This window comes from Musca autumnalis, unplaced genomic scaffold, assembly GCF_047663935.1.
Source record: "Musca autumnalis isolate F117 unplaced genomic scaffold, ASM4766393v1 scaffold_5, whole genome shotgun sequence".
Lineage (NCBI taxonomy): Eukaryota > Metazoa > Arthropoda > Insecta > Diptera > Muscidae > Musca > Musca autumnalis.
This window is the reverse complement of record NW_027412088.1, coordinates 108,864,845-108,883,721: the sequence shown is the minus strand read 5'-3', so window position 1 is coordinate 108,883,721 and position 18,877 is coordinate 108,864,845. Positions and strand designations below refer to the sequence as shown.

Sequence of the window (18,877 nt, the reverse complement as noted above, 5' to 3'; positions counted from 1 at the left end):
CCCCTGTAGTATGTATATTTACACCCTCAACCCTTATTTAATTAACAAGTAAGTAAGTTGGCACGGGACCGACTATGTGATACCTTATACCACAATCCATGCACATATGCTTTTGACGAGTCAATATTTATTTTAAGGAGGTACTTTTTCCGAACTTTTTATCCTCCATCATGAAATGTTCTGAACTTATATGGAATAATTAGTTTTCTTTCCATTACGAAAGTACCAACCAATCTCCACAATTTTTAATGAAGAAGTTTGCTGACCACCGAGAACCCTAAATGTCAAATTACAGCCGATTTGGGCCAAAAATGTAGATAATAACGTCCAAATACCTACTGGGTAGTGCCGTTATATAGGGCCTAGATAAGTTTTGTCAAAATACTTGATATCGGGTGGTATTTTTATAAAAGGGCTATTCCAATTTGGTCCAAACTTTGCACATCGCAATATTTTTCTCCAACAAAAGAGCTCTCGGACAATAGGTTTCAATATTGGAACATGTTGTCCTCGAGGTCCTTATTATGACGGGTTTTTGGGGGACAAGTCAATATTTCCAGAGACAGTAGACAAAAAGCTGTGAAAATCTCTGCAGGTACCAGCATAAATGACGGACTTAGTATTGAGTATCCGATTTGGCCGAAACTTTGCATATGGTCAAATTTCTTCCAAGCGTAAATCAAGTTCCAAGAAGGACCTTCGTGTATTTCCTTCACAACAGTTCAAAAATGTTGCTTAACTGCAGTTTAAGGGCTGTTTTGAAATTTTTACCGGAGGTACCCACTGCGGTCTTGTTTATGGCGACCTAGTGTTTTTCGTGGGGAAGTCGATGCTTCCTGACAAAATTGTCCAATAACTGGGAGGCCCGATAACTATCGAAAGAATTGACTAACATTAGTCAAATCTTTCCACATTTGAAGTTCGTAGATGGCTTTTATGTGGGCAAGATCATGCTTTCTGATATAATGACCCAAAAGCTCTAAAAATCCTTCGGAAACCACAGTGGTGCTCTCTACAAGTGGTGTCTTAAGACACACCGTACTTACTCGGCGATAAAAAGTAGGCCACATATTATTATGGTTGGGACAATGACTATAAATAGGAATGATTCTTGTTCTCGGGTCGTGCCGACATTTTTATGTCGGATAGTAGTCGTGATCATGACAACAACAGTAGGTTGTTTTTTATCCGTTGTAATCACTCTATAGTCCAGGTCAAGTGCGAAGGTGGGATGTTTCGGCATGGCCCCCATATAACGGTTCCGACCAATTTTAGGTATTTTTAAATTGAGGTCTACGTTTTGGAATAGTCCCCATATAACGGTACAACCATATTGCAGGTTTTTTTGAATTTTTTTGCTTACACTTTCAGCTTAAATTGATTGAAAATGTATGGACCTAAGCCCACGTTTTAAGAAATTTAAAATTTTAGCGATATTTTCTGCCTAAATTGGTTGTAATTTGGCAAAAAAAAAAACTTAAACACAACTTATTGTTTACAAATTAAATTAATTAAATTAAAAAATTAAATTAAATTAAGATTAAATTTATTGAGCCTTTTAAATAATCGATATAAAATTGTACAGAGTTTTTGTAATATCTAGAGGTACTTAAGATTGTAATGTATGATCAAAATTTACAATATTTGTTTGTGATCAGCACCATGCTTTTACATATATATATAAGAAAAACAACAACAATTTGGGCGTGTAAAATTTAGACTTCCTTGCTCCCGGGAATACATTTGTGTGGAGTGTTAATAACTCAGTTAAACTTATAAACTAATTTAAAAAATATATATAAATAAAAGTAAAAAAGAACAGCTGATAAACCTGAATTCACCCCCTGTGCGTACCAGATACAGCTTTCTCATAAAATGAACACCGAATATTGGCGTGAATATCAAAATTCGGTGGGACTTCGTTAATGTAACCAATAGGAGATAAGTAATTAATATTCCGCCAGTTATATGACATTTCATTAATATAAATTTCTGACACGAATATGTTGCCATGGTCCCTTACACGTTGCACCAATTTTGATATCAAATCACAAACGTGTAATCCAATTGGAGTAATTCTTGACTCGCCATATATTACCCTATTGGAGTAACGCTTACAACTTGACTCGTAATACTTGCCAATACAATGTCTTAAAACTTTTCGATCTAATATTTCCATCTCACCAAGAACTGTGGGGGATATATTGAACCATATCGGAAATGCATACAAGAATACTGGTCTTATGCTGGTTTTATACAGCAGTATTTTAGTTCTCACTGGAAGATCTTTATTCACCAAAATCTTAGAGAATGACCCTAAAATTCGATATGCTTTCTGTAAAACCTGCCTTGCATGTTTGTTAAATTTCAAAAGAGGATTAAAAGTTATTCCTAAATATTTCATTGTGGTTGTTATAGGAATCTCTATTTATGCCCTCCACCATACCATGGAGTGTATATTAACTGTTGTAATCACTCTAGCGTCCACAATAATTGAGCTGGAACGCTATATTTTTGCACTAGTCTTTTTGCCATTCACAGTTCAATGATGGGCTATATCGGCCCACGTTTTGGTATAGCCCCCATATGAAGGTACTTATCGATTTTCGGTATTTTGAGTATTTTAGCTACAATTTTTAACAAAACTAGTTTCAATTTCACATTTAAGGTTCTCTGGTTCTCACGAAAGTACTCCACCAAAAATTGTCATCATAGATCCATGTTTGATATAGTCCCCATAAAACGGTACCTCCCGATTTTCGGTATTTTGAGGATTTTAGCTAAAATTTTTAACCGAACTAGCTGTAATTTGACATTTGAGATTCTCAGTGGTCACGAACTTCTTTACTAAAAATCGTCAACATAGCCCTATATAACGGTACCTCCCGATTTTCGGTATTTTGGGGCTTTTAGCTACCCGTAATTTGACATTTGACGTTCTCTTCAGTTAAACATATTTTCCTCCAAAAATTGTCAAGATATGTCCACACTTTGATATAGCCCCCATATTAAGGTACAAATTTTGGCATTTGGGGTATCCATGGTCGAAAAATTTAGTTACAATTTTTTTACGGTGGAGTGTATAAAAAATTCGGCCAGGCCGAACTTAACGACTTTTTACTTGTCAAAATATAGCAAGATTTAGATCCACCCTTCCTGTTAGTGTGTTTTCTACAGTCACAGGCTGTGTGAATTTAGATATTTACAAACTCGAATGATTTTTTTTATTTGTTTAGAGTTAATTTAAATATAATGCGTGACCTTTATGACTCGTTTCATCGCACACTTCACATTTACTTTGAAACTCTCCCACAAAAACTCTGAGATGTCTTCGACTGCTCATATCAAAAATATCCAATATATGTATGTACTCTTGACTCGTCCGGTATCAGTCAGCTATGCTTGTCATTATCTCATTATTTTTTAAATTGAGTCTTTTGATAGCGGTGCGGAGAGCCATAACTACTAAATTTTATATTATTTTATAACTCTATTTGACATATTATGAAATATGTAATATCAATTAACAAATGTTCTAAAATGATAAATAAATGAACAGCTGTTAGACCAGGCAATCAAGTGGCTAGGTAGAAGGCAAGTTAAACAAATGCAAATATTCCAAAATATGCTGGCGTGCCATTTTCCTAAATACCTCTGACTTAACACCAGGCACACACACCAACGGAAACTAGTATCGAAGTTGGCCACATTGACCAGAACCAAACAAGTTAAACGGCATTGCAAAACAGGTCAACTACAAAAATTTAGCACATTTTTTTGTTCTAACACCCCAAAAGAATAGTGATTTTAGAATTTTGTGTCAATTTATTTATGTATTTTTTTATTTCAATACAAATTAGAACAAAATACGAAACTTTATGGAGCATATCAATCAATAATAGTGGAAAACTAGTTAAACATAAATAAATTTGGATTATTATCATCTTTTATTTGTTTGCAGTTTAATTTTTAAGCAAAAATTTTACTAAATAGTGTTATGAACAAAGCAAGAAATAATTTAAAACAGAAAAAACAGAAAAAAATAAAGTGATAATAACAACAATTACGATTCTATTCCGGCAGAAGTAACAACATCAAGCAAAGCAAACTAAATCCACATTTAAGAAAAAATCGCAAACTAAGCTAACGATCATCCATCCAATCATCCAACCATCCACCTCTTCAGCTACAGCTACATTAAAGTGCTGGCGAAGTTTGGTATATTTATCTTCTTCACCAAAAAACACAAACACCTTCTTGGCTGAGGAGACCTGTTCATATTCTTCATTATATTCTGCTGTTGCTTCTTCTTCTTCATCATCGTCTGTTTCACTTGTTGTATGCGGATTAAAGTGAATTCCAAGCTAATGTGGACCAACGATGCTGTAGTCTAAGGTATGTACATTATTTCCACAATGATGATAACTTGGCCAAGAAAAGCCCATAAAACATAAACAGATGAAGTAAAAAAGTGGGGGGAAACGAAGAAAGACTAATATTAAACAACAAAACGAACGTTTTTACTTTTTTGTTTGTGCAATGTCGATTTTTGTTTCTGTTAAGCTTTTGCGAGAAAGTTTGCTTTAAATACTTTCCTTGTTGTTGTTGGTTGCAGCAGCATCAGGTTATTGGGAATGCGAAATTTTGAATGTGATCGTTTAGTTTTGTCTGCCCAACTTCATAAAAATTTTTTTTATTTGAAATGAAATAAAAAACTCAAGCTCCTCAAGCATTTTTCATAAACATTTTGCAAGCCTCAATAGGTGTACACGTTGAGGAAGGTTCATTGCCGAAATGTAAAATAGGATTTGGAAAGTTAATTTCGTGTGTGTGGTAGCAGGGAAACTGTAACTGTGATTTCATCAGTTCCATTGTAAATTATGGTCATTAATCAGGCCTTGCAGCTAGTTTTGCTTTTAAGGATAAGGTACAGTAATAAATAATGCTTGTTGTTTAGTTTATTTTGGGGTACGTAACGTTACGATGTGTTAGAATGAACATTACATACAATAATTTCGGAGAAAACAACAATGCGAATCGATGACAGCTTTTATATATGGGGATTTCTGAGTGAAATCGGACACTTTTTCAAAATGAGGGTTTTGATTTCCTTTATTTTTTGCTGTGGTGATGCTACTTATAAGCAAAAGATTTTGGTATATTTTCAGATTTTTTTTGACTAAAGGCTCGAATCCCTTTACCAAATAGGACTTAAAATTTTTCTAATTAATCGTAGTTTAATACAAAAAAATTTCAAGAAAATCGAAGAGTACAAATCATTGATAAAAATTGATTTTAAATTATAAATCGCGAAAATTGCATTCAAGTCCACTGTGCAAATTTTTGTTCTATGGTTTATTAAATAGCTGATAAAACTACAAAACATACAAAATAAGAGTTTTTCAAATTAGACCAATATTAGGGAAGTTATGAGTATTTCTTTGCATGTAGTTTTTACAGAATTTGTCTTTTTCAAGGCGCGATAAAGGAAATCAAAAACCTCATCTTGAAAAAGGGCCCGATTTCGCTCAGAAATCCCCATATGTATTTAGAAATGAATATTCTTCAAAATTGACAAACAATTGAATGTTAGGTTTTTCAGCTTGGACAAATAAAAATGAAACAATTTATGTGAGGCTATACAGACCAGTCTCCAGAAAAAACACAAATTATCGAGGGGATTAAAATGAGTGTAATTTTTAAAACTTTTCGTGATTTTTTCAGGGGACCTGCAGTGAGAGTTGCGAGTTATTAGGGTACGAATTATCGTGATTACATTTGTACTTCTACTACATTGCGTATACATGTTGTCGTAAATTATACGCCCCATAGCGATTCAGAATTGTTTTTATTGGCCAAAACGTTATAACTTTTGAATGGACAGAGATATTTTAATAATTGTTTCTTTGTTTGAAACCTTCCATTAATCAAAATTCTATCAGGATGGGTCTTGTGGTTGCTAGGGAAATTAGGACCGAATCTAACTTATGATTTTTTATATTTGCATTTAAATGTGTGTTATATTGTTCAGTTTTTATTAAAATAACCTTTGAACTTGTTTCCCACGTATCTGTGTATATTAACCCATTGTTTACATAGAATTGAAAATGTAAAGACATCGTTTTTTGAGGAAGAACACAAACTATCACTTACTGAAAGGGGACACTTCTGATGCTGATATTGTAGACGTACAATGTCAAAGAATAGCCCGCTCCAACGGAAATAATTCTAACTCACCTCATGCCATCTGTGTCTTTAGTATTTCACTTTTTATAATGTGGAATACCCTAATTAACTTTGTCATTCCGTTTGTAAGACATAGAAATACTTATCGGAGACTCTATAAAGTATATATAACCATCGATATAACCATGTCCGTATGTCCATCCGTCTGTTGATATAAGGGTACAGCTCGAAATTTTTAAGATATAGTTACCATAGAACAATAGAACCCGATTTTCGGTATTTTAAAGGTTTTAACCATATTATCGTACAAAAATGGCTGCAATTTAGTATTTAGTCTTCTTTAGGGCTACAAAACTTGTTCCTAAAAATGTATCACTGCATGTCTAGGTTTTTATATAGCCCATAGATTTTCTTACTGAAATAGCTGAAATTTGGAAATTTGGTTTTTTGAGGCTACAAAACTTTTCCCCAGCAACATGTCAGTATAGCCCCAGCAATATATCAGTATACCATCCGATTTGGATGGCTGAAATTTGGTATTTAGTCTTCCTTGGGACTACAAAACTTTCTCCTAGAAATTTGTCAGTGCATGTCCACGTTTTGATATAGCTCCAGTAGAACGATACCTCCCGATTTTCGATATATTCATGGTTTTAGTCGCATTATCCTACAGAAATGGCTGCAATTTAGTATTTAGTATTTTTTTGGAGGTACAAAACTTTCCCCCAGAAATTTGTCACAACTGCAAAATACCGACCGATTTTCGGTATTTTGAGGCTAAAACCTCAACATCGCACCGAAATGGCTGAAGAATGGTATTTAGTCTTCCTGGAGGGCTCCAAAACTTCCCCAGAAATATTTCAGGTGGCCTATTCTGTAACCTTCTAACAAATTTACTCATTGTTTATTTTACAACAATTTCATTTGTTTGTTTTTTAGTTGTTATAAAAACAAAAGAAATTTTAACCACTTTGTAATAGATAAAAGTTACAGAATAGGCCAACAGTACAGGTCTACGTTTCGATATAGACCCCTAAAAGAACGATACCGCCCAATTTTTGGATATTTCAAGGTTTTAGATTAATTATCACACCGAAATGACTGGAAATTGGTATTTAGTCTTAGTAGCCCCAAACTAAAATTTTCCCCAGAAAGTTGTCAGCGCAGATCTATAGAATGGTACCTCCAGATTTTCGCTAACTATGTAACCGTATTGACTGAAATTTGGTATTTATTTTTCGATATGAGAATAAAACGTTCCTACAGAGAATTCCGGGTATAAATGCAAGCTTCGTTATAGCCCCCACATATACTCTCAGCCTTTAGACAATTTTGAGTCAATCTGTCTGTTTGTCTGGCTTGAGTACATGATAACTCTCGAACGGATCAACCGATTCTGTCCAAAATTTGACCTTCATAATATTTTGTCCAAACCTCCTTCCTCACAAAAGTCCAAAACTTTTCGCTAAACCGATTTGGTCCATACTTTGCACATATATAGTAATATCTCTGCGAGACATAGATCAGGTTCGAATATAGACTATATATGTCAACTCCTTCGGGTACCTCCAACACAAAAATTCGGAAGACTGCAGTTGAAGACCTGCTCTCGAATCCCTTTGAAATTTTTTGCAACATAATTTATTCGCTGCCCCCCTACGATGGCCCGAAAGCTGTAAAAAGCCCCTATGGCGCCATGTGTAGTGGCTGGAGCGTACGACAACTCTCGCTAGGATCAGCCGATTCTGTCCAAAATTTGGCAGTCGTAATTTTTGTCCAAACTTTGTTTAAGTTCAAAGATGGGGCATATCGTTACACACCTTCGGGTACCTCCCTCTCAAAAGTTCAAAACTTTTCGCTAAAATGGTGCTATCGTGCACCCGAAGACAATAACCAAGTTTGCCCATGCAAAGTATGGTTATATTTCTACGAGACATAGATCAGTTTCGAACTTGGGCTATATCGGTCCACTCTCTCGGGTACCTTCCACACAAAATTTCGGAAAAGTGTAGTTGAAAAGCTGATCTCGAATCCCTTTGATTTTTGAAGCAACAACTTGTATTCGCTGCCGCCATTACGATGGTATAAGTTTCAGAGGCAAGTCCGTACTGGACAAATGGCATGCAAGTTTTTAAAACCCCCTACGGCTACCATATGTAGTGGCTTTAGAACTGGATACTGAGTTGTTGCAAATTTTGCAGATCGTAATACTTCTGCAAATCTTGGGCAAGGTTTGTAGATGGTACTTATCGGTCCACTACTTCCGGTACCTCCATCAATAAAGTTTGAAAATATTTGCTAAAATGGTAAGAGGAGCAACAGATTTGGTCCAAACATTGGATCTCCTATTATTAAATCGAACATTAGATTAAAATGGACCATATCGGTCTACTCTTCCCTCACAAAGTTCCACATTTTTCTTATAATGCAGTTTAAAGTCTGTACGAGAATAATTTGGAAATTTTTACTGAAGGTACTCCTTATGGTCCTTTTTTTTGTGGGCAAGTCCATGTTTCCTGATGTAATAGTCCAAAAGCTCTTAATTATACAGTGACCAACTGAAATGATTGACTTCCAAAAGAAGAACCACTTGCAATATGGATTATGTCGGTCCATTCCTTCTGGCACCTCTTCCACAACACTATTTAATACAAATCCATATTTTTGTCGGCAAGTTCACACGCCCACAAAGGGGCCACCAAATTCTGAAAACTTCCAAATACATAATTTTTGGGGAAGTGTTTTTGGGTGTAGCCGGTATTCGATCTGTCCATAGATCAAAGTTTCATTCACACTAGCTGTGTGTATACCTCTGTCGGTAAAGCCGACTGGTACTTCTTTACTTGTTCATACAAAAATAGCAATAATGCCTCATTTAAGGGTAAGGGTGTTAGAAGTGAGGTGTTTGCATGAATTAAAACAACTAACAATTTTACAATTACAACACGGTTTTATTGAACAAAACTGTCTGCAATTTCGTACAGTGGATTAGAAGGTAAAAGACGTCACCCGTTGTGAAATCTTTCAAATGATTTTTCTATTGAAGCGGCTGTAACTTGGTGTTTCGGATTTTCAATGTGTAGAACACCTCCAGGCAAAAATGATCAATTTATAAAAATACCTCCCTACCTCGATAGACCACCTGTCTATCCTGTCTTTGAAAGATTCAGAGTGGCCACTTCCTATTTTAACTGCTGATTTTGCATCAAGTAAGGTTATACTGTCAAGTCGTGGTGATGACGCCAAATGCATTAATATTAATTTTTTATTATTATTTCACCAAATTGTGAGACAAAACTAAATTAATTTCAAACAAGTAAAAACGGCGTTAAGTTCGGCCAGGCCGAACTTGTTATACCCTCCACCACGAGTTGTATTGAAGTAAAATGGAACAATTAGTTTCCTTTCGTTTATGAAGAAGTCTAAATACCAAATTTCGGTAAAACAATGTGGCTAACCTTCAAAATACCGAAACCCGGGAGGTACCGTTCCATTGGGGCTATATCTAAAAATTTCTGGCTGAAAGTTTTTAGACTTAAAGAAGACTAAATACCAAATTTTCGATACTTCGGTAAAACCTTCAAAATACCGAAAATCAAGAGGTACGCTTCTATGGCAGATATAGGAACCCTCGGACCTATGCTGATAATTCTCTTCTGGAATATTTTATAACCTCATGGAAGACTAAATAACAAATTTCAGTCTTTCGGTAGGATATTGACGTCAGAATTACGAAAATCTGGAGGTAACGTTCAATGTGGCTATATCGAAACGTGGCTTTTACCTCCAAAAGAAACTAAATACCAAATTTCAGCTATTTCGGTGGGTTGCTGAGGCTACAACCTTCAAAATACCGAAAATCGGGCGGTACCGTTCTATGAGGGCTATACGAAGGCGTGGACCTATACCGACGCAGTTCTGGGAGAAAGTTTAGTACCCCTAATTAAGACCAAATACCAGCCATTTCGGTCGATTATTGTTGCCACAACCTTCAAAATACCGAAAATCGGGAGGTACCGTTGTAAGGGGGCTATACTAACGCGTGGAACTATACCGACAATATTCACATGGAACGTTTAATATCCCAAATGTAGACCAAATACCAAATGTCAACCATTTCGAAGGAATTTTAATGCCACAACTTTCAAAATAGCGAAAGTCGGGAGGTACCGTTATATGGGGGCTATATGAAGGCGTGGACCTATCCCGACAAATTTCTGGGGGAAAGTTTTTTTGCCCCCAAGGAAGACAAAGTACCAAATTTCAGACATTTCGGTGGGATAATGAGGGCACAAATTTCAAGATACCGAAAATCGGGTGGTACCGTTCTATGGGGGCTATATCAAAACGTGGACCGATATAGCACATTTGCAATACCAAACATCCTAGGAGTAATAGAAACTTCTATACCAAATTACAAAGCTCTATCTTAAAAATTGCGAGCTGTATCTTGATTTCAACAGACGGACGGACGGATATCGTTATTTCGAATTAGAATTTTACACTGATCAAGAATATATATACTCCGTCTCCGACTAATATTTCGATGTGTTACAAACGGAAAGACAAATTTAATTATACCCTCCATAGTATGGTGAAGGGTATAAAAATATAATTGAAAAGTTAAACACACACAATTCTCATTTCATCCTAAAGAAAACCCCCAACAATCATAGAAAATTGCAATGATTTTGGCAATGACTACACGTCAGTCACTGCAATTGGTACAAGACATAAATGTTACAGAGTTCATGAACCTTTCAAAGATCAGGCCAACAAAAGAAACAATTTGTAATAACAATTATCTCTTTCCACTCGACTGAATCAGCCAACGAAACAAAAAGAAAGAAAGGAAAGCCTTGCCAAAAAAATTACTTAATAAATGAATTCGAAGTTGAATGTCGACAGGGTAACAGTTGCCGTTAAACTTCTTTTTACTTATTTTTCTCTTGACTACCAAATAAGATGACTGCCTTATGACTTCATTTCATTTGGAGTATCCGAGGTGTTAGAGTTTTTGTTTTTTTTTTTTTCACTACAAAATAAAGGAGAATAAATGAATGTAATAAAAAGGCATGGATACATAGAAATAGTTCAAAATCTAACATCAGTAAAACTACATTCACAGCTAAGCCATAACAATCGTATAACGAGCTATGAACAATGGCTGTTAAACACCAACAATACCACCAACAGTCATACATACATATCTTTTCAAGCTGATTCACTTAAGTAGTTCGTATTGGATTTAAAGAGCTCCAACAATACATCGAACTATAAACTTATAAACTTCAAGCCAGCTATAACCCATAGCAGATCAACGAAAAAACACACAAACATATTCGCCCATTTGCCAGACCAATAACAACAACAGACATGCAGATCCAAATGTATCCCCCGAACCATAAAGTCTGGAAAAGCACAATGGATTAGACCAAATGAAACGAAAAAAAAAAAAAAAATAACAGCAACGACAACACAACACAATTACGAGATCGCTGTTTTATTGCAAAATGAAAGTGAAAGCAACGCCAAGCTATAGATGTTGTTATTGTTTTGGAGCTTTTTTTAAATCGCTTGTCTTGCATGTTTGCTGTGCTGTTGTGGAAAGGTTAAACTCTAATAATTGTCTATGGCCCGCTAAATTTACTATCAACATTGAGACTAGACATTATTTGAAACAGAAGCACACAAACTTTTTTGTATAGAGTAAAAAAATAACGGATATTGCCCTAACCGTCCAGCCATCCAGTCAGCTACGCAGCCAACAAAGACTTACGTTATTTCCGGCGTTCGTCTTCAAGGTGACGGTTAACATTTACAAAAGGGTTTTAATTTGACATTCGAAACATTTAACGTTATTTTTGGGGCATTTACAGCTGTGTGATTAATTGATCGGTGATTATGTAAACGTTTTAAGCGAGTGGGATGTGTGTATACTTTTTCTTCCATGTGTGTGTGTGTGTGTGTGTGCATTTTGTGTGGACTTTCAATTTTAACGGATAATTTAAAATTATATATTTTTCTTTGTTACAGCATATTATGAGATTTAAGTGTAACGGAAAACATTTTGTGCTTTATGGTAGTTTCGTACAATCATAGCTATGTAATTTTAATCCAAACTACATACATATGAGTATATCAAATTTTAGATCGGTTTAGATTTAGAAAGAGCTAACAAATACATATTGGTTATTTAATCAAAGAGAGTTATAACTCAAAAAAAATAATTTTTATAGAAACACACATTTTAAGTTTGTCATTTGTATAGACCTAAACTGATGTGGTTAATGGTTAGTATGATCCCTTGATGGTGGTTATTCAATATTTTGACAAGATAGCATCACCTTTTAAACTCAGCAAATTGCTACCAGCAAATTGTGAGAACATCAGCTTTATATGAAAGTGGTATGTACATATGTTCGTAGAGTTGCCGCATCTCTGTGCTGAAACACGATTTTCGTATGCTTTGACTTTTGTATTGATCAGCATAAAATTCTATGTCGATTTGACCATGTCCGTCTGTCTGTTGAAATCAAGATACAGCTCGCAATTTTAAAGATAGAGAGTCAAAATTTGGTACAGAAGTTTTTATTACTTGCAGGATGGTTGGTATTGAAAATGGGATATATCGGTACACGTTTTGATATAGCCCCCATAGAACGGTACCTCCCGATTTTCGGTATTTTTAAGGTTTTAGCTTCATTATCCTACCAAAATGGCTGAAATTTGGTACGTTGCACAGAGGGGAAACGTAGGCCTAAAGTTGCTCAAAACTCAAAATATGAAAATCGTTTTTTTTTATGAAAAAAATGTTGATAAACGGCAACCGGACACTTTTCTACATTTGCTATAACCATCCTCGACTTTGTAATATTAACCAATCCAATGCAGCAGTCGATTGAACTCAGCCATACTGAAAACAAAAAGTACATTTTCGAAAACTAAGAAATTAGGTGAACAATAAAATGACATTAATTTCGCGAAAATTAATATTTTTCAAGATTTATTGTTTTTGTACAGTCTCCGAACAAGATTAACATTTAAAATTTTCAGATTGATTCTACATCTTTGCTCTTTAATAGTGGTGATACATATCCTCTTTATAAATTTTTTTATGATAATTTTTAAGATTACTACAATTTCAATAGTGAAAAAGTCTATTTCCCCGTCGTTTCCCGACCATAGTTTCTTCTAATGTTTTATGCGCTTGAGTCTCAAATATCAGATTCAATCATAAAAAATTGCGCATATTTGCGCCATTCCGAAAAAATCTAATTTATCTCAACTAAAATATGAAATATTTTTATATGGAATTGCAAGGTTTACTCACACTAAATTTTGTTCCGCTTATAACCGGGACTCTTATTTATCACATTAAACCAACACCTATCAAATATGTTTGCATTATTCAGAAACATTCACGGCTTTTCTCATGTGAATTGAGAAAAATTTATTTTAAGTAAGTTTCAAAAAATAAAATTTGGAAAGAAATATACGTATATGAGACTATATATACATCTGTATATATTTGTTTGAAAATTTGCTCAATGTTTTTTTAGGCTAATTCAGGTTGCATGTGTCAAATTTCAGTGATTTTGGTGCATTTTTATCTCATATCAGATGCGAATATATATGGAAGCTGCATCCAAATCTGGACCGATTTTCGTTATTTTCTATAGGATTAATCCTTGTACAGAAGATATGCTTTGTGCAAAATTTTATATCAATCCGACTATAAATGAGCTTTCTAGGGCTTTTGATCAAATTTTAACACAAGTTTCCCCTCTGTGCGTTGTCTTCTTTAGGTATTTTTAAGGTTTTAGCTTCATTATCCTACCAAAATGGCTGAAATTTGGTACGTAGTCTTCTTTAGGGGTATAAAACTTCCCCCCAGAATTTTGTCGGTGTCGGTCCACACCTTCATATAGCCCCCATAGAACGGTACCTCCCGATTTTCGGTATTTTTAAGGTTTTAGCTTCATTATCCTACCAAAATGGCTGAAATTTGGTACGTAGTCTTCTTTAGGGGTATAAAACTTTCCCCCAGAATTTTTTCGGTGTCGGTCCACACCTTCACATAGCCCCCATGGAAAGGTACCTCCCGATTTTTCGTATTTTGAAGGTTGTGTCTTCAATATTCCACCAAAATGGCTGAAATTGGGTATTTAGTCTTCAATGTGATATAAAACTGTTCGCCAGATATATGTCTGTACAGGTCCACGCTTTCATATTGCCCCATTTCTGACTAAAATTCGTCGGTATAGGTCCACGTTTCGGTATAGCCCCCATAGAACGGTACCTCCGGATTTTCTTAATACTGAAGATTGTGACGTCAGTATCCAACCGAAATGGCTGAAATTCATTATTTCGTCTTCCAAGAGTTATAAAATATTCCAGAAGAGTATTATCAGTATAGGTCCACGTCTTCCTATATCCCCATAGAAGCGTACTTCTTGGTTTTCGGTATTTTTAAGTTTTAGCCACATTCTCTTACCGAAATATAGGAAATTTGGTATTTAGTCTTCTTTGAGCCTTAAAAGTTTCCGTCAGAAATTTGTCGGTATAGATCGACGTTTTGAAATAGCCCCCATAGAACGGTGCCTCACATAGTTTTACCGAAATTACTGAAATTTAGTATTAAGTCTTCTTCATACACCAAAGGAAACTAATTATTCCATTTTACTTCAATGCAACTTGTGGTGGAGGGTATAACAAGTTCGGCCCGGCCGAACTTAACGCCGTTCTTACTTGTTTTGCATATAGTTTTTACACAATTCGACTTTTTCAAGGCGCGATATCCCTGGATCTCACTAATTTAAAGATGTGTAAAAGCATCTCGAATTGAAAACTTTAATTTTCATTTGGGTTTTCTTACATTACTAATACAAACCTTAAGTCAATAACAATGATGTCAGTATCAATGGGTTGCGGGTGTGTGACGGCAAACATTTGTAGTTAAAATTCGTTGTGACATTTGTGGTTGTATATCGAAGAAAAACAATGAAACAGAAAAATCGGCGTGTAATTCTTTCACTATTGAAACGAAAGATTTAGGACACAAACTTCTTTTCACATTACTTATTCTCCCTCTCTATTACTGACATACATGTATGTAGGTACGAGTCTGCAGTCGGTGTAATAGATATTTCAAAACCACAATGAAAATAAATGTGATCGCATTACATTTGGCACACTTCTTTTATTATGTTTTGTTTTAGTAGGTAGGTCTGTCTGTATGTGCGTAGACCTCTGAAATCGTTGGAAATAATCTGCCATGAGTAGTTGACATTAGAGTATTGTTAAGAATGTTTTTGCTATATGCGCAAGATATTGGGTCATTAGGTTAGTGTTTTGATAAATAAATTAACCAAAAGAATGATAATGTAGGTTATTTAAGTTTTAGGCGTCATTTAAGGAGTATTGCGTTTTAAATATGATTTTTTGTACTTTTTGCCCTATAAAAATTTTAAAATGTGTTTTTGCATAAAACAAAAACAAACGGAGTACCTTTCTTTTCAAAATGAGTGAAAATTACAGTGAATACATTTCTGATTTTAATATAAAGAAGCTACTTTAATTTGAGACGAAACAAATTTAGGTATGTGGAATTGAGATAGTCAAAATGCGAGCTATTCAAACTATAAAGGATCAAGTTTATAATTCTTTTGGTTGTTTTATTATTTGAAGTTATGCCTATTATCATTTTAATGTTAACTTTTAATTATTTGCTGGTTGGAGTTGAGCTTGATAATCAAAGATTTGCAAGTGAAAAAGGGAAGCCGAAGATTTGATTAATTAATTTCGACAAAAAACTAATTTCTTTCTCGATTTGAGATCTTAGTTTATTAACCACTTTGTGAGGAATGAGTGATTGTATTTATTTATCATTTATTGTTTTATCACAACGATAAATTTCTCTATATATAAAAATGTCATATCATATTTCAATTTTTCGTTTCAATATATTGCAATTTTTTATGTCGCTGTTGTTTTGTTTTTGTACCAGAAATTCCTCCGTTAGAAACTCCGTAATATGCACTCATCCATCATTAACAAAAACATACATTGAATACGCCTTTTTGTCTATGATATGTTTTTTTTTTGCTTCAACAAAATTAGAGTTTTTTCTTTCTCTTCTCTTTTTTTTGTCTCCTTGCTAACAACTATCATTCAAATCAAAGATACCATAAAATTTACATCAACAAACAAATCAAAATAAACACAAAAACAGCAGCGTCTGAAATGTGAGATAAGACATCAAGCATATGACAGACAATTGGACAAAGTGGCTGTGGCAAACTCTACCGAGGCGACATTATGAACAAGAGAATGCCAACGAAATAGAAAGTTACTGAAAAATGTTTATTTTTGTTCGTTTTTCTTATTGTCAGTCAGTCCGTCCGTCTTTCATTCAAAAATCTTGGCAGTAATTTTTGTGGAGCAGTGGAATTTGTCTGACATTTTGTGTTCCAATTGAATGAATTTGTTTTGTTGGGTGTCTTTAGTTGTTGTTGTTGTTTTTTTCCTGAACACTTTTCTGTCATCTACATAAATTAAGTTAGGTTAGGTTTTGTTCATTCTGTATGTCTTTCTTGCTTTTATAACAACCTATGCAGATTGCTGTCAATTATAGTTCACGGATGAGGTTGGTTGTCAAGAAAAAAGTATTTCGTGATAATTTCTTTATTATTGTGCTGTGACAACCAATTGACTGTGTTCACGTCAATGTGGTTCAACTTCTTGTACTTGTAATTAAGATTTTTTGAGCAATAATGGGAAGGTGAAGTATACTAATTTTATGTAGGGAATTTGTTATTTTCCTACATTCCGTAGAAAGTGTTATGAAATTTGTCGCAATTCGGAGAGAATTCAAGGGAAAATATTTAAAATGTAAACTTAACAAAACATATATATTTGGGGCGGCCCAAAAGGATTTTTTTTTGTTTTTTTGAAATGCCTACCCCCTAATTGTTTTCCAATTGATCCAAAAACCTTATATAGTAAAAACCAAAAATGTTTTACAATCGATGAATCCGAGTTTCACCCATTCATAATTCTCGAAATGTTAACACATTCTATATAGTTTGACTGAAATTCTTTAAAATTAAGTGTTTTAAGGGGGTCCAATATTGTCAACAATTAAAATTAATTTTCGTGGAAGCTGTGTTGGCATCAATGTAGAAAAATGGGTTGAAGCCAACAATTTTTTTATGTTCCCTTCGGATTTCTGGCTTAACCTTACAATGTATAGACCTATGCCCAAAGAAAGCATAACAGAATATCCCATGGGCAATATGACACTAGTGTATAATATTTCGATATATCCACTGCATCCACTAAAAATTGATGATGACATTTTTAAGCCGGAATTTCTGGGTTTTTTGAATTTGTTTAATAATCCGAACGCGCAACAAGATTATAGAACTCGTAACAGGATTATAGAACTCGTGATATTACGTCGTTTAATGTATATCTCATGAGTGTGCTTCTTACAGTGTCCTAGTAATTGGAGTCTAAAAGCCAAAATTTAATGCGTGAATTTTCTTAAAAACCCTATTTTTTGCGATCGAACCCATCCACTAAAACCGTGGACATAGATACCTTGGAAATAGGAAAATCAGCAAAACTGTATTTTGACAAATCCGCGTACTAAACCGCGATTTTCTTTAAAATTTTTTCCATAAATTGAATCCTTTACACACACGATTATAATATTTGCGAAAACGCGTGTCATAAATTACAGAGATACGCGTGTAATATGGGTCTTTTACGCAAAGTAGAATGTGGAGGCACATCCGCGGTTCTTGAAGAATCTATTTGAAATAGGTGTATATTGACGTATTTTTGATGGGCGCTAATGAAACCGGATGCGCATAAAAATCTTATGCGCATTGCGCGACTTTTACCCACTTTAAAGTTTTTGGCATTGTGAGATACAACTGATGGCACACAATGGCCGCTGAGTGAAACATCGAAATATGCATAGGTATGGAAAAAGACTGATTCACTGTATCCAAAATCGGATGCGCATCAACCTACTTTAACTAATTCGCGAATAACAGGCTTTTTAATTTTCACATTTTTTAATTTTGTAATTTCAATATTACTCTTAATTTCCTATCCTTATAAGTTATCACAGTAATCAGTTAAGCTTTCGCGATGGTAAATCATATTTCTTGATGAAGTTTTAGCAGAGCAAATTAATTATTGTATGGGATTTTAGCGAAATAGTTGGAGAATTCCCAAATATTTTTTTCTAAGTTTTCTAATCGAACCAAAAAATATATTCGGAATAATATTTTAACAATAAGTTTTTTCTCTATTGTTGTTGCTATAATACGCAATTTATAAAGCCAATGTTTATAATTTTGGTTGTCTAGATTCTGTACGTATTTTTTATATATTTTTTAGAAGTTTATACGGACTACGAGTTAGCATAATTTAGATTTGCTCTCGAATTTTTTAATTTTTTTTTTATTTTTCGCAAAACTAAAAACAAATTTTAGAAATTATGGTGCATCTACGGATGGTTGTCAAATGCTGTTACTGATATATGCATACATTTTCTCAATACAACAATTAAGAAATTTTAAAATATTTCTTCTTTATAAGAGAATAAAAACCACTATAACTTTTGCGCGCATCGGATTTTTTTCCTTAACTTCTATACCAAAAATATTAGATGTGC

The 18,877-nt window shown here is 34.3% G+C and overlaps 1 protein-coding gene across 4 annotated transcripts in view; it reads left to right on the top strand.

Moving 5' to 3' along the window:
• Nucleotides 1-18,877, top strand: part of pwn (calcium-binding EGF-like domain-containing protein pawn) — a 155,485-nt gene that overhangs the window by 12,445 nt on the left and 124,163 nt on the right. For all 4 annotated transcript variants that reach the window (XM_073991397.1, XM_073991396.1, XM_073991395.1 and 1 more), the window contains exon 2: nt 3,962-4,395. The gene's annotated coding sequence lies outside the window, so the exon portion shown is untranslated. The remainder of the gene's footprint in view (nt 1-3,961; nt 4,396-18,877) is intronic.